Below are 23,758 nucleotides of genomic sequence, written 5' to 3' on the forward strand. Positions count from 1 at the left end.
TGAAAACAAAGAGTAGTGTTCTCTGGAATCAGGGTGACAACATGTCTCCTCAGATTTTCAGTACTCTCCACTTCTGTTCGTAATCTATGCAAATGAATTTGCATCATCGCAACAGCCGCTTACCATTGACTTCTTGTTGGCAATGACTATTGGTCTTTACTGAAATTTGGGTGGTAATAAACCTTCGCAAGGAAACCAGTCTTCTTTGCATTCATCTAATGGAGGCCTGGTTAGTGCTCTCTCCTTGGTCTTTCCATCCTTCTCGACTCTTTGACTATTTGATGTGCCAGTAAATGCCGCTTTTTTGTGGGGTGGAGTTAGTTACTTACAATTTTGCAGTTTCAGTTTTCTTGGTTCACTGTAGTGTTCCTCTATCTTTTTGTTTTACTTTTGTTGTAGTTTCTACATGACCGATTGGCGTTTGTAGCTTATGTGGATGTGTCTGCATTCAAGAATATTCTTAATATTTCAGCCATTTTTATTATTGCTATTCGTTGTATCTTTTCAGCTTTCCTCTGATCCCATTCTTTTTTCGAAATTTTTCAAGATTGTTCCTATTGCTTCTACAATTATTGGTGTTGTCTTGACTTTCTTTATATCATTTTATATCCTTTTCAGCTCAGTGGTCAGTTCCGTTTGCTTCTCCATTTCCTTGTGGTGTGCTGGAATGGCGAAATCTATGATCTGGCAAGATTTTTCCTTCTTGCTTAATATTATAACATCCGATCTCTTTGTTTGGATAGGTATATCCGTTTGTACATCCATGCCCTATAGAATTCCATGATTTCCATTTTCAAGTACTGCTATCAGTTTGTGTTTGTATCATTTGTCTGATGCAGCTGTTTGCATAGTTCTCAGTGTACTGCCTTCTTCACCCGGTTCTGTGTATTCATATATTCTTTATGAGCTAGTTTTCTGCATTCACTTATTGTGTGGTTTATCGTTTCGTCTCTTTATCCACAGAGTCTGCATTTGCTGTTTTCTTGTGTGTTGTTGATTTTAGCTTTGATATATAGTTTGATATATAGTTTGATATAGTTGGTTTTGATTGTTCGCCTGGTGTCCCCATCTCTTCTTGGTTGGGTAGTTCCATCATGACCTACGTAAAGATGGCCCTTGCATTAAAGTCACATAACCTGCTGATGTCACTGAATAAAGTCTGAAGACACGACCAGAAGTTCTGTCGTTGTATCGAATTGCAGAAGGAAATTAGTAGAATCGTCCAAAAATGGCTATTTTCTTTTCCTAAACACAATAAATTATTTTCCATTTGAACATATGTAATTAAATATTATTTAAACACAAGAAATTATTTTCCATTTGAACATATGTAATTAAATAAGACAATTTATTGCTCGGGAAATGCCGTAAAGTAAGAGATATTTATATTTTTAAAAGTTTATTTATTTACTTATTTATCACTAAAATTTGAAATTTAAGAAAGTTAAAACGTTATGTGCTTTTCTTTTCATTAAAATATTTATTTAACTTCAAAGATAAACAAATATTCCTTTATTTTTCAAATAAATCTTTAAATAGTTTTTTTTTATTATTATAGTGAAATACTTTTTCTTTCATCCGTATTAATTTTTAACGCTTCAGAGAAATATATTTAAACCATCTTTCAATGAAAAACAAAAAAAAAACAAGTTTCGTGGACGTATATGTGAATAGCAAGTGTAAATGAGAGCTATATAGGAAAAATAACGTAGCAATTTTTATAAACAATTATGTGATAGCTATGAAATAAAAAAAAAAACAACAACAAATTATTGGCGAAGTTCATAAAGATGACGATTTTGGTTTTTCAACAATTTTTATTTCGTCGTTTTACGATGTAACTTGCTATGACTTGCTCTTATTATTTTGGTACTGTTACAAAGGAGGTACGTGCTGAAATAATAACATTATTATTTAGAAACGTGAAGATGGAACGGTGTTTTTGTAACTAATTTGTACTTTCATCTCACAATTTAAGAAACAAAAGAAATATAAAACATTAATCAAATAAAAAAAAATACTATATAAAATAACACGTCAATGTTGAAACTCACTTCACTAAATAATTTACAGGGCTGAAATAGGAATTTCATTTATTTATTTGGTGTAAATAAGCTTTATTGAAAAGAAAATGGAGTTCCCATTTTTGCTTAAGATATCATTCCATGTTTTAAATCCCCTCGCATTCGCGCATATATATGTGTGTGTGTGTGTGTGTGTGTATATATGTGTGTGTGTATATATATGTGTGTGTATATATGTGTGTGTGTGTATACATGTGTGTGTGTGTGTGTGTGTGTGTGTGTGTGTGTGTGTGTATATATATAACTGCTCATTTAAAGCTTTGCAGCAATATAAAATATACACGCATCGCAAGTGTTTCATTCCATCAAAGGAATTCTTCAGACTAACAGCCTAATTGTTTTACTAGAAAAAAACAAACGTTTGTACAGCTCACTTACTATAAGTATGTATTTTGACATTATTATATATACGCACACACAAATGCTTATATATTTGCAGAATATTATGGTTTGTTCTTAGAATGAATCTGTATTTTTATGTGAAAAAATAATTAACGTCTACTTATTGGTAAACGGCGTTAACATGCTTTATTAGTTTGTTTTAACACAAAAATCGTCGTCTTAAGATGAGGGTTTTAATAATAATAATGATGAAAATGATAATGATAATGATAATGATAATAATTATTATAATAATAATAAATGCATTTTTATTATATTATAAAAATAATTTATAAAATTCGAGGAAACATCGACTTTTATATGTATAAAAAAAAATTAGAAAGATGCTCATAAATGTAATCATGTGAAAAGAATTGTAAAAGTTTTATTATCGACAGTCTGGCCGTCCAACAGATTTTGCTTGCTAGGACTTCAGATCATGACATCATTTTCAGTGCAAGGGCAATAATCTTTATTCATATGCTAAGGGCAGTGGTAGAGTCTGTCCTTGTATATGGTGCTACAGCCTGGACCAAAAGATTGGAAAGAAAACTAGATGGCACATACACCCGTATGCTAAGAACAGTATTTAATATATCTTGGCAAAATCATTCCACGAAGCAGCAACTTTATGGCAACCTACCTGCCATGTTTAATACCATCAGGGAGAGGGGCCTATGATTTGCCGGTCACTGTCTGAGAAGTGAGTGATGTATTGCTATGGACTCCATGACACGGATGTGCAAGCAAAGGACGACCTAGATTCACATACATCCAGCAGATAGCACACGACGCCAACTGTGAATCTGAAGATCTGAGGCAGCTGATGGAAGACAGGAAACTCTGAGAGGAAGAGTCACATTGGTCCGGGCAAGGAGCCCGTCCTGATGATGATGATGATGATGATGATGATGATGATGATGATGATGATGAACAACAACCTATTAAAGGAATAAACACGTAGGCAGTGTAACTAATAAGATACTCTGGACCATTTATAAGCTGGACCAAAGAAGAACTGAGGAAGCTCAACCAGAAGACCAGAAAACTCATGACGGTGTACAATGCACTACACCCAAAGGATGATACTGACCGATTATATGTGAAAAGGAAAGGCAGAGGAAGAGGGCTTTTCTGTATAGAAGACTGTGTAAAACACACAAAAAAAAAGAATTAACAAAATACATAATGCAGAACAGCAAAAAAATAATTACTGCAGCAAGAGACACGGAAGAAACAAACAAGATAGAAAATGAGATGAGGAATAAGACGAGGAAAGAACCATAGGAAGAGAAACAGCTATGCAGACGATTCATAAGGATTACAAAAGAAGTGACTAACAAAAGCACTTGGAAATGGCTAAAAAAAGAAAGACTAAACATGGAAACTGAATCACTAATAACAGCTGCACAAGATAGCACAATACACCAACCACATCAAAGCAAGGATTGACCAGATACAAGAAACAGCAAGTGCAGACTATGTGGACAAAAAAACGAAACAATAAACCACAGAATAAGTAAATGCAGCAAACTAGCCAAAAAGAATATAAAAATAGATACGATCAAGTGGGAAAGGCAGTACATTGGCAATTATGCAAACAATTGCATCTTGAACACACAAACAAATGATACAAACACAAACCGGCAGCAGTACAGGCAAACTAATTGCGTATGAACAAATCATATTTTATTAATTAGGAAAAAATGTTTATTTTATATGCTCTTTTTAACATTCAAACTCGAGGGATTTGATTTTGTATAAGCATAAAACTGAAAATTAATTCACCATTCAAAACAGATTCTACGAGGGTTGTTCCACAGTCACCAACATTCTCAATGCACTTTTACCAGCGCTGAACGATGGTTGTGCATGGGCGTCCGGAGCATATGTTGTCATACGAGGGTTCTAAAAATAAAGCCTTCTATTTTTAACTCAAAAAGTTGAAGAGCTACGAAGACGTGAGTAGTACCATTAAAATAAGCAATCTTTTGTACTCCAGAATTTATTTTTCTACATAGTCACCACTATTCTCAATGCACTTTTTCGCCGGGAATCCAATGATGCATCTCTGCTTCTGACGCCCATCCATGGCAATGGTTACTTTCTTAAAGTCTCATACCATCAATATCTGCAACAGAGAAATGAAACTTTCAGGTTATGAATGTACAAGTTTAGTCATCATAACAATGCAATTTGCAATCCCCTCTGATCCATTTAGGCAGAATAAATAAAATAGGAGACATTACTTTTGGAACTCCCCTCATATAATGAAATGGAAATGTGAAATGTCGATAAAACAACCTTATTTCCAAAAGAGGGGAGATATAACATATGAGAAATATTTGGAATCAAGTCTCCCCTTGCTACTATTTCAAATCATTTGAAACCATAGCAGCAAGTTTTAGTCTCCTCCCCCCATCAAGGCCGGAGGCATGGGGGAAATATCAGATATTTTGTAATTCATATGCAAAACTAGGAAAACAAATGACTATGATTGAAATATTGGTAAAGGTGCAGTATCTTTCCACCCACAAAAAATCCTTTAAGATTACCACTTTTATAGTTTTTTGAGGGTGCTGAAAACGAAAATAACAGTAAAAATCCCAGGAAACAAGTAATTTCAATGATATGAATAAATTATAGTTTTACAAAGTGGGGGATCACTTTTCTATATTAATTTAGCGTAAAATAAGCACCCACTTTATAACCAAAGTGGCCATAGAGTGGGTGCTCATTTTACGTTAAATTAATATAGAAAAATTATCCGCCACTTGTTTAAACAGTAATGTGCGACCGTGAGGGCAAATGTCACATAGCCCACTATACAATTCAGGTCATTAGCTTTCCAATGAAACTTCATTTGTTAAATTCTGATCAATAGTCGCCGAGATTCCGAACTTATAAAATTGCCCCCCCCCAAAAAGGTATATATATATACTTGTAGTTTCATTAAATACTTTATATGCAAAATCCGATCCTGCATTTTGCTAATTCCTGCCCTCTGATGAGAAGGAGAGTATTTCTTCGAAGAAACTCCGCGGATTAAGGACTATCCACTTATCTTGTGCTTCCTTTTTTATAATTAAATATGTTTTTAACTCTTTTTCAAGATGTCTTTTAACATATTTTATTAATCATTTGTTCATATATATATATATATATATATATATATATATATATATATATATATATATATATATATATATACCATCTCCAAAACCTCTGGCTTTGATGAAGGGGAGACAAAAACTTGCTGCTATGTCTTCAAATGATCTGAAATAACAGCAAGGGGAGACTTGATTTCAAATATTTCCCATATGTTATATCTGTCTTCTTTTGGAAATAAGATACGATTATGAATATTTCCAGTATCAATACCCTTATACACTGTGAAGTTTACTTTATGTATGAAAACCAAAGAGGAGAGATATACATATGAGAAATATTTGGAATTAAATCTCCCCTTGCTGTTATTTCAGATCATTTTAAACTATAGCAGCAAGTTTTTATCTCCCCTCCATCAAGACCAGATGTTTTGGAGAAATATCAGATATTTTGTTATTCATATGCAAAATGAGAAAAAAACAAGTAACTATGATTGAAATATTGGTAAAGATGCAATATCTTTCCCCCCACGAAAAATCCTTTAAAATTACCATTATTATTGATTTTCGAAGATGCTGAAAACGAAAATGACCGTGAAAATGCCAGGAAACGAGTAGTTACCAAGATATGAAGAAATTATAAAGTGGGGGATAACTTTGCTATATTAATTTAATGTAAAACCAACATCCACTTTATAGCCAAGATGGCCATAAAGTGGGTGGTCATTTTACGTTAAATTAATATAGAAAAGTGATTCCCCACTCGGTGAAACAATAATGTACGACTTTAAGGGCAAATGTCACATAGCCCACTACACAATTCAGGTCATTAGCTTTCCAACGAGCCTTCATTTGTGAAATTCTGATCAGTATTTGCCGAGATTCCGAACTTATAATATTGCCCCCAAAAGTGGTATATCTATATATGGATATCTATACTCGTAGCCAAATTGAATATTGAAGTGCTGTTTGGTTCTATGGACCGAAACTACATGAAAATGTGCAGGCTTTTTGAAGATTATAATATTATTCTATGGTTAAAATTTTATGACAATTGGTTAAAAAAAACCTATATTTTCAAACCAATAAAATATGCCCAAATTAGCATATATATATATATATATATATATATATATATATATATATATATATATATATATATATATATATATATATATATATACACACTTGTGCCCGATATTATTCATACCCCTCGGATCTTTGAGATTTCTATAAGAATATTGCTCAAACCAGAAGGTAGACAATCTTAAAGGGATTTCAAACAATAAATCAAGCATAAGCATTTAATTTAAACTCAACAAATAAATAAATTATGCAAGTTTGAAACATTATACAAAGAAAAACAATAATGGCACTAGTTCAAAATTATTCATACCTCTCTTACTAATAGTCAATAGCATGCCCTTTATTCTTAATAACTGCATGTAACCGTTTTGGATATTTATCAACAAGGTTTTTACAAGCATCAACACTGATTTCTGACAATTCTTCAATGCAGTAGTACTCCAAATCCCTCAAATTTCTAGGTTTCCGCTTTTTAACCTCAGTTTTCAATATGTGCCAGAGGTTTTCGATAGGGTTCAGGTCGGGACTCTGGCTAGGCCATTCCAAAACATTAATTTGATTATCCTCAAACCATTTCTTGACTATTTTGGCAGTATGTTTTGGATCATAATCCTGTTGAAGGACCCAGTTTGGTCCTAAATGGAGCTTCGCTGCATCCTGTCTAATGTTTTTCTGGAGTATCTCCAAATATTGCTCCTTCTACATGGTTCCATCTATCTTGATCAAACTACCTGGACCACTAGCCGAAAAGGAGCCCCAAAACATTAGGCTACCACCACCATGTTTCACCGTGGGTATGGTGTTCTTTGGGTTGTAAGCTTCTCCTTTCTTCCTCCAAACGTAAGAAGCATCCATATGGCCAAACAATTCAATTTTTGTTTCGTCAGTCCACAAAATACTTGAGAAAACGGACTCTGGAGAATTCACATGGGCCCTAGCAAACTTTAGACGTGCTTCAAGGTGTTTTCCGGTGTGCAGTGGAGTCCTTCGTGGTCTTCTTCCTTTCAGACCATTTTCATGCAGAGTCCTTTGCAATGTTTGCCTTGATATTTTTATGCCAGAAGACTCCAGATTTTCTAAAATGTCCTTAGTAGTGGTGGTTGGATTTGCATTAACACTTCTTACAATGTTCCTGGTGGCTCTAGCAGACAGTTTCCTTTTCCTTCCTCTACAAATCAAGTTGTTTGTTGTGTGGTGGCTCTGGAATTTTTTGATGATGCTCTGTACTGTTGCTGTAGGGACCTCAAATTTCTTGGAAATTGACTTGTAACCTAAACCATCCTTATGTGAATTCACAATTTTAGTCCTAAGATCATTACTAAGCTCTTTTTTCTTCCCAATTCTAATAATTTTTATTCTTTTATTGGTTTTCAGTTGATATCATTTTAATTTCTGAAAAATGCAAAAAACGAAATGAAATTAATCAAAGGTTGTATAAAAGCATTCAAAATAAGAATCAAACAAGAAACAAACAGTCAGAAACTCGATTAATACTGAAAAAATAAGGGGGTATGATTATTTTTGAACATTGCAGATTTTATAAATAGCTGTATATTTCTTTTATTACAAGTATCCCGAGATTCTAAAATGACGAAAATAATCAGAAGAGGTTTATTAAGAATATGTATCAATATGGACGTAAACAATAAATTCTTACAAAGTTACACCTAATAAACTCAATTTTCAAGGGGGGGTATGAATAATATCGGGCACAAGTGTATATATATATATATATAGTGTCCTAGTAAGCCAGCTTTAGTTTTGCTGTTTTGGGATGAATTTTACTTCGGATATTTTTTGCTTGGTTGTCTCCCCTGTGACCTTTTCAGACTACTAATATGGATATATCTATATTCGTAGCCAAATTGAATATTGAAATGCTCATATCTTTGGTTCTATGGAATTAAACTACATGAAAATTTCCAGACTTTTTGAAGATTATAATACTATTGTATGATTAAAATTTTATGACAATTGGTAAAAAAATAACCTATATTTTCAAACCAATAAAATATGCCCAAATTTGCCTGCATTTGTATATATAGTGTCCAGGCAGGCTAACTTTAGTTTTGCTGCTTCTGTTGTTTCCCCTGTGGCCTTGCCAGACCACTAATATATATATATATATATATATATATATATATATAACTACTTCATTTATTCGCATAAATTTAATATATGAAAGTATAGATTTATGCGTAAACTTTAAGTATTTACTTCAAAAGTGCTCAATACGTAGGTAGAGCTAGTTAGTAATTTATAAAATATATATGGCGATTAAGCTACACTGAATATTCTGCGTTTCATCCAACTATAGGATTCGTATATATATATATATATATATATATATATATATAGAGAGAGAGAGAGAGAGAGAGAGAGAGAATAAATGACAAAAAACTATATTCCAAAATTCATGATGTTGATCATCTTATAATTTATTCCTTTAACTCGGTTGACTTTTACAATTCTTGACAGCAACTGTTTCGTAGTGCAAAATAAATCACTTAATTATTATATCAATCAGTGAATCTATTATGCCCTTAACTCATCGGAACAATCAATCCATCAAAAGGAAATGAAGTGTGATTTGACATGATAAAAATCCGAAAATTCTACAGAAATATATATATATATATATATATATATATATATATATATATGTATTCTTTGTATTGTATCCACGGAAGATTGAAACTTCAATTTCCGGAAGACTGTTACTAAGAATTGATCCGGCATATGTGAATAAAAAGTAGAATGAAAGCTAAGTATAAATGAACATTTTATTTAAAAAAATCTAGAAGAATATCCGTTCAGGCACAAGTAAAATGAATTCCTCATACATAACCGTTGTGTATCACATTTACGTTTTAAAATTAAGATATAACGCTAATAAACCTTTGGTCTAGAATACTTTTACAATTTCTATCAAAATCTATTACATGATTTTCATTCTAGAAAAATGTCTAAAATGTTTAGATTGCTTTTAGTTTTTATATTAGCTAGAACAGTTCATTATTTTTCTGATTAAAATACTTTAAAAAATTAAGTACTTTATTTTTTGCTTGTTCTAGGATGAGTGTTGATAAACGTTATGTCGATGGTGAGACGACACTGTGATGATCTTGGAACTTGGGTAGGGTTTAATTATATAAATGGATTGCTCAACAAGAACTTATTTGCATTACTTGAAAACGGCTATGTTATAGTCAGCTGAGAAGTAACCCCACGTTATTGTATTCTATAGGGAGATAGAGCTAGGAAAGAAGATCTGTTCATAGAGTTTTCGTTTAGTTTTAGGCAGCCATAGATAGTGAGGGAAATTGCTTTTCACTGTTGTTTTAATGTCGAATATTTTGATTCCAGTCTTTTTGTGATGTACTATTTTGAAGCTTAATCTAATCGGCATGAACCATTCCCAAGCGTATTTGCATTTCTGACTTTGAACAAATGTTACTCACAAACTGCCGCATGTCGTTGATTGGTGATTCAAATCTGAGGAGCCGTGAACAAGAGAGTATCGAATGTCAGACTGGCGAGGATGAGCTTCAATTATATTCAGTACTAATCGATATCAACCAATCACAGATCAAGAGCTCATTGGTTGGCAGTCGGGTCACTCGGCCCTGCTGGTATTTACTAGTTTGGAGGCCATTAAGTGTTTGACATTGCTATCGTGTGTGAACTTGATCGTTGTTACTAGCAAATTCACGTTTTCCCAATGTCATTAAATGCCAAAAAACCTGCTCCAAGGATTAGCAGACCGTCAACATTTGATAGCAGTATGTCATCTGAATCATCAGATACGGATAGCGTCGAGAGTATTGGTAAATATGTATCACTACTTTTTTTTTCTTTTTTCTTCTTCTTCTTCTGTAACTCTTTGAGGTAGTTACTCTATTTTTACGGTATTATGGAAATTTCTGTAAAATGAATACTCCTTATGATTCATATGATTTAGATTATTCGAACTAAAGCTCTTGTCTTTCATGTCGTTCTCACAATGTTTTGGTTGATATAACCTCCGACCTTCTTCTTGTGTAATAGTCCGAATAATCTAAACAATACAAATTATCAATATTCTACCTAAAGCATTCCAAAGCATATTCCCTAAAATTTGTTGCTGAGTCTTGAATAGAAAAAGTTCAATAATCTTCTTTTTTTTTCAAAGAAATGTCAAATCTTCCTTAATTTTTACATAAAAAAAATCGATCAATGTCTCCGTTCAGTCTCAAAAGACAATGAATACCCCCAGTAAAAGTAGTCGTGAGGCAGGGTTGTGCACACTCCAACCACACCTCTCCTGAATTGGCACTGCTTGAGTCCAGTGACAAGGAGAAGTGCTAAACGACTGGAAACAATGCCGAGATAAGCAGAGAGTACATAAAGCACCTGGAATTTCCAAATGGTCACCCATTTTAATACTGACCAGGCTCAACGTTGCTTAACTTTGGTGATCTAACGGGAACTGGTGTGTCAACATGATTTATGCCGTATTTTGGCCATCTGCCAATTAATTTTTTTTTTTAATTCTAACCACAGAACAATTTTTTTTTTTTTTTCGAATAAAATGTCTTTATTTTTATATGAGGTTTTTAGAAGTTTTATTACCTATGTGATGTCCTGCTGGCTTCATAGACTAGGAGAAGGCTTGAAATGCTTTCTCAAATAATAACTCTGGTGCTACCAGATCAGGCTGTCTATTGGCTTCCTGAGACGAAATGCACCTACATCGATTTTCTGTTTTTGTTTTCTATTCTCTTTTGTAAAACTTAATTATGTTCTACAAAAACAAAAACAACAGCCTCCTCCTTTTTTTTCTTCCCCTATTTCCCGGTCCTGGATATGACCTTAAACTATATCCAGTGGTGAGGCCCCAGCTTTCGGGCTTTGGGGAGTGTGGAGCCACCCTTTAATTGCCATTGCTCCCAGGTCCACTCTGACCCGGAGTGGTAGTATCTGTTAGGGTCCCAACTATGGGTTGAATAGAAACCGACTTGAAAACAACAAATATATTCTATTAAAAATTTTTCTTTAAAATCTTTGGATTTGGCATTAAATAACCTGAAAAGGGTTGATTGCCGTAAAACCAAAACAACAATCAAATAATAACTATAGAGATGCACTCATGGAGCCAAGTCAACTCTTAATGGTCCCTGATGTAATGCAACATTAGTATTTAAAATTGCTCAATCATCTTTCCATAGTTAAAATCATTTAATCTTTTACATTTGAAAATATTACTTTTTCATAAGAATCTTTGTTGTCTTGAGCGTAATATTTTTATTGTCTTTTGTAAAATAAATTTTTATTTTGAGATTTTTGTACGATTTCGAGGCTCATAGACAAAACTTAGTGTGGTTATCCAGACTACTGTTTTCATCTTCTTCACATTGGGCTGTATAAATATAAAAACGATAATTCATATTATTTGGATTTTTCGGACTACTGCTCTCATCTTGAGTGTTATTTTCACAACGTTTCGGTTGATATCATATCCGACCTTCTACAGGCGTATCTCGTCAAACTCGGGAATCTTTCTGCCAAACTTGTAAATCTGCATGGAATTTTGAATGTAACTCTTTATTTAATCCACAGGGGGAGGGTGGTAGGATGCTTTCGTTATGGAAGGACCTGTGGCGTAGTGCATAAAGTGCTTGGTAAAATTCAGTTGTATGTTACATTCTTCTGGAGGTTGAAGGTTTGAAGGTTTAATGCATACAAAACTGAAGATATAACTGCGAATTACTTAGGACTTCTACCCAGTCATGACTCATGAGGTGAGAGCATGCTACTCCAACAGATTAAATAAAGGGTTCCATTTAAAATTCCGTGAATATTTCTGAGTTCGACAGAAATATTCTTGAGTTCGACAAGATACATGTGAAGAAGGTCGGAGGCTACATCGATCGTTGTGAAAATAAAACTCAAAATGGTGAGAACAGTAGTCTGAAGAATTCAAACAATATGAATAATCAATCGTTATCTCAAAAACGCAGAACCTAACAAAAAAGATAAGTTTCGTTTTGATTGATGTCATGATTCTTATTTTTTGTGTTGTCAGACATTCTATTTCACATGATTTGAAGAAATAAAAAAATATTTGAATCTGCGTAGTTTGCTATCGTTACCCCACCATCACGCCGAACATCCTGTATAATTTTTCAGTTTTACAGGTGGTTGGTGTCGGTTTACTTTGGAAACTAACTGGTTCCATGTTATGGCTCACCTGTAATGGCCAGATGTGCTTTTCATTGATTAATATTTCGTGTGTACGTGCGTCTGTGTGCATGCGCAGCCGTGTCAATACAACATGAAGTCGACATTTTCTCAAATTAATGACTAATATCTAACATTCTATTAAAGTGACTCACTGACATGATTTATGTGGTCAAATACCATTGTTTTAAGAATACATACAGGAAGATTGTATAGCTCCAGTACTTCTGTAAAGAAAAAATCTACACTGTTTCATGACCAGCCTTCTACTTTTTAGATTCGGTAAAACGACGAATCAGATATTTAGCATGTGTCTTTTGCCCAAACCATGTCTATTTAATCTGGGTATTTAAATTCAGTACTTTTAAGAAATGGGTATCCAAAGAATTTCAGTACTTACATAATCAGTCCTGAGTATTGACGGAAAATGGCTGAAGCAGTTTACGATTTGAAAGCAGTGACAAAACGTAAAAAGGCAGACGATACTAATCCCGTGAATGATTAGGTTACGGTTAATTTAAAAAAAAAATTAACTCTGAAAATTAAAATAATACTAAAATATTTCTTGAAATTTAAAAGAAAAGGAAATAAAGTAGCTTTCAAACCGTAAACTACATCGGTCATTTTCAGAACTGGCCCACGATTCTCCGTCGATACTCGGGACTGACTTATTAAGTACTGAAATTCTCTTAATACCCATTCCTTACACATAACTTAAAATCTCCAAGATTACTAAAATATTTTATTTTAATCACATAATTGTTTTGTTTTCATGTGTTGAAAAAAGTTACTCTTATAAAATTTATTGAAATGAAACGTGCCTTTACAAAAACTAAAACAAAGTAATTCTAACTTTTCTAAAATCAATCGTACTCGTTCGTAACTCAAACAACTCAAAACAATCAACAGTGGCAGCTTACTTGATCTCTTTGATTTTGAAGACTACAGCTAAATACAAGGTTAAGTGAAAACGATCGATGCACATAGCCAGTAATAAAGATGCAATTTTATTTATTGTAGACAAATACAATGTGATCCGTTGGTTTGTTAGACTTTTATTGAATATCTTATTTTTAATTAAACATATTAATTGACCTGCAGTTGTTATAGCTTCCTTTTTACTCTATTTCACTTCAAACAAGACAAATTACAAGTTGGATGTGAGGGGGCTACTAATTGGGATCACGTCTACAGGGGATTACGTAGGGAGTTGAGCTGTGAGATGCCTGATCACATTACATTTAAACTTTTGCATGTTAGTACAGTCAAAAAACCAAACAACAGGGAGTGAATTCCAAAAGCTAGCAGTTCGTGTGAAGAAACTATTAGAGTAGAAGGCTTTTCGGCATCTAGGGAATTCCAACAGCAAAAAGGTGGGATTTTGCTGCTAATTGGGAGTATATACATCGAGAGGACAAAAATGCTATGAATTCATCAGAGTACATTCTGTTAAAGTACTTGTAAAAAATTTTGGTGATGGGACATAGGTTGGAGTTTGGCTGACAGTGCAAGGCCTACTAGATTCAAGGCCTGCTAGATTCAAGGCCTATTAGATTCAAAACCTACTAGATTCAAGGCCTACTAGATTCAAGACCTACTAGATTCAAGACCTACTAGATTCAAGGCCTACTAGATTCAAGGCCTACTAGATTCAAGACCTACTAGATTCAAGACCTACTAGATTCAAGACCTACTAGATTCAAGGCCTACTAGATTCAAGGCCTACTAGATTCAAGACCTACTAGATTCAAGGCCTACTAGATTCAAGACCTACTAGATTCAAGGCCTACTAGATTCAAGACCTACTAGATTCAAGGCCTACTAGATTCAAAACCTACTAGATTCAAGACCTACTAGATTCAAGGCCTACTAGATTCAAGACCTACTAGATTCAAGACCTACTAGATTCTCTTTTGGATCTAAAAGGAAGAGACTAGTATTAGAAACACCAGCACAGAAGTATGCATGGACGAATTGTGGCTTTGTTGATATATGAGATACTCTCGGATGTGAGTAATTTTCTAGCACAGTAGATGTAGCACGCCTTCTTTGCAACAGCCTTAGCAATATGCTCAATGTATTTGTTCCATTTCACTTCTTCAGTTAGGGTCATTTTTGAATACTGATCCTGGTGACCGTCTAGGAATGAGAATTACTTTTTGGCTGGTTCGACTGAATTAACATGATCAATTATGAAACAGACAGCATGCTCTTTATTTGACCATTGCCAGAGCACAGTAAGAGAGAGAGAGAGAGAGAGAGAGAGAGAGAGAGAGAGAGAGAGTTTTTTTTGCATGATTGTTTTAAGCCCGTATGTTATTAATATTAAATCAAGTGTTATTCTTAGCATAAACAGAACAAATTATACACCCACAGAATATGGTTTAATAATGTTGTATATCTCCTTTTCGAGCCCCTTCTTTATGGATAACTGTTATTGTGGCTACTTATTGAAGATGAAAAATGAGGACTTCATTTAGACTGTAGTAACTGCTGGACGAAACAATTAAATTGAGCATGGTAACATCCAATTTCTATAGACGCATAGCATGTAAGTTGTTGTAAAACAGACCAAAAACTGACGTTTCCTACGAACATACGCAGACGTCAACTAAAAAATCGACAAGTGCCCTAAGTGTTCTAATCGGCATAACATAATTACCACGCTATTTAAGACACGGAAACAATTAATTGTATAATTTCCCAATTGTTCAAGGAGTGCAAATCCACCATTTTAAGTCAAATCTGCAATGAATAATAATTCCAATTCCCATTAACATTAGCCCTATTTTTCTAAGTGTTTTCACCATTAAATCAATTTTCAATTTTACTCAATTACTACATCGTTTAGCTAAATTTGAAATGGGAGAGCATATACCTATTTCGGTGAAGACAGTTTTGTAGAATTTCCTATCTTTTGTTTAGCAAATTATCCTTAGATATAATAAGTCTGAGGTGCGCAAGTTGCATTTTTTTCTGCTGTTGCACTTGTTTGCTTTCTCTGTATATATTTATATATACACGTTTGTCTGGACGTGTGCACACATATACATAAATCTATACACAAATATGTACTCTTTAAGAGATATGTATATATATATATATATATATATATATATATATATATATATATATATATATATATATATATATATAATATTCGTCCATACAAATTCTGAAACAGGCATACACTTCAAATTCAAATGCTCACATATGCTTACATGTTCATATACACACATGTTCCAGAATATACTAATACAAAACTATATACATCTACACATATATATACCATTAAATAAAATAAACGTTTTTTGTCTATTAATTCTATTTTCGATCCTTTCCAACTTCCAAATAACAGTCTTCACTTCTGATGGGAACTGGCTCATGTAATCACCGTATTTATCATAAGTCTGAGTACTTTGGAAAAAAAGATAAATAAAATAATTAACCAATGAGAAAAAAAAAAAATTTATAAACTATATAAATTGTTCAAAACCAGTTAGATTAATTTATCCCGACGATGAATCCTGAAGAATTGGAAAGTAATCGGACTTATAGTAAATATGGTGATTACATCAGCCTGTTCTAGTCGACAGTCAGCGATTATAAACATTCGCTTGTCAGGCGTGATCATGAGTAAATGAAATCTCAATGTTTGCATAAACACTCTCAACTATCGAAAAGTGCTCCATTAGTTTTTTATGAAGAGCTTTGATTTGTTTTATGATTGGGTCAAACGTTTATAAAAAATATTTCATTGACACAGGAAGTTCTTCATATGAGTACATATAGGATGTTTCGATAAAAATGTTTTTTAAAATATAGAAAATTTCCAAAACTTTATAAACAATCACAATCAAACATAAGTCCCCACATTTTTTTGGTACCTAACTAGATCGCTAACCTTCCTTGACATGTCATGTTTTATTTGTCGTCTAGGTACTTGTATAGTTTAATCAAGACATTAAAAAATGAAAATAGCAACAAAAAAAAAGTTATATTGTCTGTATACGTTATGGAATGCATTTCTCCGAAAAAAATTCACTTAATTTATCAAGTATTTTTTTTTTTTACAGCGAAAAACAATTTCTTATGATACCTATCAAAAGGTAGCCATGTTTCAATTTTTAATAAGAAAAGCTAGTATTTAAGATGGGGAGGGGGTGTCGCCGCTTTAGACAGAGTTATCTCTCCGTGGTGTCTTCTAAAACTCCAACCATGGCTGCCTCCAGCGCGCTGTCATAAAAATGTTTTTCCGCTGTAAAAAAAAAAAAGCAACAACAAAAAAAAAAAATACTCGATCAAATTATATATAACTTTTTTTCGCTATTTTCATTTTTTAATGTCTTCATTAAACTGTACAAGTACCGCCGTCTATCATTTTTATTGTTTTTTTTTCTTAATTTCCCATTTCTTCAGTTCAACTAATTCATGTGCACACATGCGTTGTTGAATTTCTTCATCGTAACAAAAAATTGATCTAACCATGATTTCTTAAGTTTTCGTGGAGTTCCAAGCGACACGTTTGATTTTCTTCCACTTTTCGCATTCAATCAATTTAAATAAATAGAGAACCATTTAAAAACGGGAATCAGAACAAACGGTGAACGTATTTTGCAATTGTAAAGGTTGTTCATTTTTGTTGAACCAACTTTGCCAACAGATTATTGGCACTGAAATCAAAACAAAAGGAAGAACTAGTCAAACTTTTGGCAAGGAATTTTATCTCTTTTATTTCTCAGCGTTGTTTTATCGACTTTCTCATTACAAAAAAAAAGTGGTTTTACTTTTGAAATAACAGATGCTTTCTCTCTCTCCCTCCCTCCCTCTCTACCTCTACCCCTCTCTCTCTCTACCTCTCTCTCTCTCTCTCTCTCTATATATATATATATATATATATATACACTATTGAAATAAAAAAAAAATTTGCAACCCCATAATGAAAAATATTGCCTTTGATTTATTTGTATGCTCTTCAGAGACGATCAACTATTAATAAAACAAAAACAGGCACAATATTCAAAAAAAGAAAAGCAAAAAGGAAGAAAGGTAATTAAGAAAAAGGAGAAGAACAAAACAAAAAAAATCTCACTTTAAAGATGATAATCAGAGATAAAATCCTCACTCCTCCTCCAAAATATATAATGCTACCAAACTTTGTCTAGACTCCTTATTCTGATTGTGATCCAAATCCAGTATATGATTTTGATTCTAGAAACTGCCTAAGGCGAAGAAATTGAATTTCACGAAATCTGAATTGATGTCTAATGACTATGAGTCAAATTTAATGTAAATGTTCAAATGTGATGTTGTTTTTCTAAAAACCCTTTAAAATATTCCAAAGAGAATTTGTTGAATTTTTATTAATTGGTGTGTAATGACTGTTGTTAAAATTTTAAAAACATCAGAGGTAGCTGAATTTTCACTTTGATCTTTTTGCATGAAAATAACTTATACTAAATATATCTCACATTTCCAATTCTTATACCTAGAAAATAATAAATATAAACATATATACATACTTAGAAAAATTGAAAAATTTTTTTTTCTTATATTTAACAATGTTTCCTTAAATGAAAGAATGTTGCCTAAATACACACACAATATATATATATATATATATATATATATATATATATATATATATATTTATATATATATATTTTGTAAAACTGGTAATTAGTAAAAACTTGAAGAGAGTGCTCAATACTATTGCAGAGCAAATATGTTTTTTTTTTTATTACCGTCTGCGAGGCCTGACGAGGATGTTGGATCGTAAACATGGTCCAACATCTGAACATAGGTAGCCAAACAGATAAAACGATAATAAAAAAATAAAACATATATATATATATATATATATATATATATATATATATATATATATATATAAGAAATACGTCTCTTATCGTTGAGCACTTTCTGTTGAATTAAAAAGTCGGTCAATTTAGCTCTTATGCGTAGATCATCGTATAACGATTTGATCACTGTCTGTCTGACGTAATGAACATTTAAATTAAAATGTTTAAAATTCAACGCTATTTCACATGATTAATGGTAGCCGAATTGATACGGCCTCCGCTAATCGAGCCAGAGATGTCTCGTGTCGCGGGGTTCGAATCGTTCGACTGGTAGTAATCGTGACACCCTGCACTGAAGAATCCCAAAAGGATGAAACACTAGTGTCTGTAGGTATTTAATTATTATAGTAAAAAAAAAAAAAAAAAATTATGACAGCCCCTTTAAGAAATACGTTTCTTATCGTTGAGCACTTTCTGTTGAATTAAAAAGTCGGTCAATTTAGCTCTTATGCGTAGATCATCGTATAACGATTTGATCACTGTCTGTCTGACGTAATGAACATTTAAATTAAAATGTTTAAAATTCAACGCTATTTCACATGATTAATGGTAGCCGAATGGATACGGCCTCCGCTAATCGAGCCAGAGATGTCTCGTGTCGCGGGGTTCGAATCGTTCGACTGGTAGTAATCGTGACACCCTGCACTGAAGAATCCCGAAAGGATGAAACACTAGTGTCTGTAGGTATTTAATTATTATAGTAAAAAAAAAAAAAATAATTATATATATATATATATATATATATATATATATATATATATATATATATATATATATAACTACTTCATTTACTCACATAAAATTAATATACGAAAGTATAAATTTATGCGTAAACTTTAAGTATTTACTTCAAAAGTGTTCAGTATGTAGGTAGAACTAGTTAGTAAGTTATAAAATATATATATATACGCAGACATGACAGAAAAGAATACGCACTAAGATAAATATTTTTCCTAATATTTATATATGCTTATTTATATCTACAGATAAGAATAGTGCTGAAATAACTTAATCTCATTAAAATGGCATCTAACAATATTGAAGCATGCTTTGAACCAAAGGAACATCAGAATTTCTACAATGTCGAATCATGGGTAAAAATGAAGATGATTTTAGTTAACGCAAAATAGCAAGAAATTTTTCAATAAATCTTTCTACTATTAATAGAGTGATCATACAATTCACAAGAGAGGACAAAGAGTGCACAAAACCTCATCTAGGTCATCTTTCTGAAAGAACCTTGCATCTTGTGAAAAGAAATGTTGAAGAGGATCCTCGGTGCAAAGCCTCTGACATAGCAACACAAGCTGGTGTCAGTCTCAGAACAGCTGTCAGGTATCTTCACAAGCTGGTTACTATGGTAGAGCTGCAAGAAAGAAACCTCTTCTTCATTCTGCCAATATCAAGCACAGAAAAGATTGGGCTTGTGAGGAGGTGAAGAGATCTATGACCTTTTGGACCGATGTCATTTTCTCTGATGAGTCACAATTTGCATTATTTCCCAACAGTGGAAGCGTATGGGTTTGGAGGCTCCCTTAGCAAGAGTTTGACTTAAAAAGACTGCAGTCAACGCTGAAACGAGGGTTTATTGCTCATGTTATGAGGTGCAATTTGGAGTGATAATCGCTCAGACCTGGTGGAGTGCGAAGGAAGCATCAATTTTGCTAAATATGTTTCAATATTACATGAAGGACTCCTATCAATATTCTCAAGTGGTAAAATGAACCAAGTTAATTCTCTATTTATGGAAGACAGAGCTCCTTGTGATTCTGCCAGGGCGACAAAACATTGGTTGAGCCAAAATGGGATCAATAAACTTTCATGGCGATATCAGTCACTAGATATGAACCCAACTGAAAACTTTTGGGGCATATTAGACCGAAACGTTTGCAAAAAGATAATGAAGCCATCTTCTAAGCCTAAACTTTTAGCATTATTACATTAGACATGGCAAGAAATTCCTCAAGATGATATCCGACAACTGATCAATGTGATGCCTAGAAGGGCCCTAGCAAAGGGAATGTCAAGCAAATATTAGTTATTAAATTTGTGACCATTTATTTTTTATTTTGTTCTATAAATTATATGTTTATTGAAATAAACTGTTTCTCTGGGTGTCTATTCTTTTCTGTAATGTATCTCTCTCTCTCTCTCTCTCTCTCTCTCTCTCTCTCTCTCTCTCTCTCTCTCTCTCTACAAAGGCCATTCCAAAAGTAATGTTTTCTTTTTATTCTGCCCAAATGGATCAAAAGGGGATTGCAAATTGCATTGTTATGATAAATGAACTCATGCATTCTTGACTTGAAATATCCATCTCTCTGTTGCAGATATTGACGATGTGAGACTCTAAGAAAGCAACGCCCATCATGGACGTGCATCAAAAGCAGAGATGCGTCATTGAATTTCTGCCAAAAGTGCATTGAGTTTAGTGGTGACTATGTAGAAAATTTAATTTTGGAGAACAAAAGGTTGTTCATTGTCTTCATAGCTTTTCAACTTTTTGAGTTTAAAAAAAACAAAACAGGAGGCTTTACTTTTGAAACAATGCTTTCAGAATGGTGTTGACTATGTAGAAAAATAAATTCTGAAGCACAAAAGGTCGCTTGTTTTAATGGTACCACTCAGCTCTTAAACTTTTTGAGTTAAAACTAAAAATATAAGGCGTTACTTACTATATGTATTGTATAATTCACAATGATAAATTCATTAATTAAGAGAATTTTAATTATAACTCGTTATTTAAGAGAATTTTAATTCTAAGGACATATTATTTGGGGAATAAACTTAACCATTTAGTGAGAGTGCCCCTGAAACTACGACCCCCGCTCTCCCCCAAAATTGAACTTAAAAATCAGTGCTATAAATATTGTTTATACCCGTCCTAAAACAGATATTCTTCTAGTTAATCTAAAATATTAAAGAGGTCATTTTTACTTATATATATATTAGGTTGGTGCAAATATATGTTGTTTTTTGACATTCAACTATCACACACACACACACACACACACACACACACACACACACACACACACACACACACACACACACACACATATGTATGTATGTATGTGTGTGTATATATATATATATATATATATATATATATATATATATATATATATATATATATATGAGATGGATACTGATTTTATCTTTTAGTCCTCATATTTCATGAGCTAAGTTTCTGACAAAGGGAGAAGAATTTTTGTTTTCAGGGTTCGAAATCTACTCACCTAACACTTATCATTGATTAGTTTTGGACGTTGAAGTAGTATTTTGTAGCTCTGTACATTAAGTGGCTTCATGCCTTGTTTGGAACGATTTTCATTTTAAAAAAGATAGATAGATTTACAGAGAGAGAGAGACGAGGAGAGGGGGAGAGAGAAGTCTTGTTTTCAAAAATCAAATCATTTATTTCGCAATAAGTTTTCAACGTAACGTGAAAATCAGTCATTAAGAAAAAAAAAAGTTTAATTTGTTAAGAGAAAAACTGGTAACCTTACTGCTTGCTTTTCCGTTATTTTCTTCAAAAGTCTTCTTTTTTTTCTTTTTTTTTTTTTTAAATACATTCAACTGTTAAAAATGAAATGTGTTCAAAAGAACTGGTCTATTTTGGAACAGTATTTCTTGTCCTTTAAGGGGAAACTAAACAAATCCACCGAAAGGCACAAAAAATCGATACGCATTGCAATGCAAGCTTGTTTTTGTTCTTTTGCATTTTGCAATATTTCCAATAAACTTGGCATAATCCAGCTGGCTTGCATTCTTGTTATCATTATTATAAACGACAAATTTACTTTCGATAGTACACAACAATGACTATGCCTCTCAAGGTCAAACAATGTCTCCTCCTTCTCTACAATATATGTTGTAATATTGAACATCCTTCTGTCTTATGTTTTAAGAAAATGCAGAGGATTTAATGAAAAATTCATCATCATCATCGTCGTCGTCATCATCATCGTCGTCGTCATCATTTTCATGCTCATCACTATCATTATGATAATCATCGTCATTTGTTTAACGTCTTCTTTACCTGTCATAAGTTTTGGTAGCTTTTACCAAAGAATTTCTCCAAGCTGTTCATTACCGAAATAGGTTTGGATTCTGGTTTTAGGTTTACAAAATACCCCTGATTACCCCGTATCCGTTAACCAGGTACCATAATCTTCATCTATATACGCAGGCATGAAAGAAGTAAATAGACACCCTACAAAAGTAATTCAAACATGTTTTAAGTTTTTGCTTCCTTTATCAATAACCGGCACTCGGAACCGTATTGTTAGATATTAGTAGGGCAATGCTGAAAGATGTGCTAGTCGAGCATTATTATGATCGTTATGATATTTGTAAAGATAGAATGTTATCATAACGAAATAAATATTTACAGATAAAATTATTTGTCAAGATGTTTTAATAGAAAAGAATGTTAGAACACAAATAATAATTTAAAAATAGGTTTGATCTCTAGAGTCTGACGTAGTCTGACCGAGAGGTCACTTAAAGTAATGTAGACTTAGGGTAGCTTGAAAAACATGTATTATTGTTTAGTCAAGAGTCGGGAGAGGGAATCGAGTCAGAGTCGAGAGAGGGAGAAAGACGGTCCATGGACAATGATAACTCCTAGTAAAAGGAATCAGAAATGGCGATAGTCTAGAACCAGCGTTGCAGCTTTCCAATGGGGCAAACATTCGCTAAATAAAGCTGCTATAAATACAACCAACTAACTGTAGTCTCTGAACGTTTATACCAAGCACTCGATAAGGCAGGGGAGGGGAGGGCAGTAGCCCTAGATATATCTAAGGCTTTTGACAGGGTATGGCACGATGGTCTTCTCATGAAAATAAAATCCTGTGGTATTACTGGACGAATGCTTAGCATAATTAGATCCTTCTTAAATGAGAGAAGAATCCAGGTTGTCCTCGATGGGCGTATGTCCAAAAAATTTGATATAAATGCGGGTGTGCCTCAGTGATCGATCCTTGGACCTTTATTATTTCTGATATTCATAAATGAC

The 23,758-nt window shown here is 33.1% G+C and overlaps 1 protein-coding gene and 1 pseudogene across 8 annotated transcripts in view; one reads left to right on the forward strand and one right to left on the reverse strand.

The window, feature by feature from the left end:
* Positions 1 to 23,758, forward strand: part of LOC145295990 (uncharacterized) — a 171,961-nt gene that overhangs the window by 111,894 nt on the left and 36,309 nt on the right. The gene's annotated exons all lie outside the window — the stretch shown is intronic.
* Positions 11,039 to 11,157, reverse strand: LOC145296320 (5S ribosomal RNA; annotated as a pseudogene).

This window comes from Euprymna scolopes, chromosome 16 (assembly GCF_053919585.1).
Source record: "Euprymna scolopes isolate OS-2025 chromosome 16, ASM5391958v1, whole genome shotgun sequence".
Lineage (NCBI taxonomy): Eukaryota > Metazoa > Mollusca > Cephalopoda > Sepiida > Sepiolidae > Euprymna > Euprymna scolopes.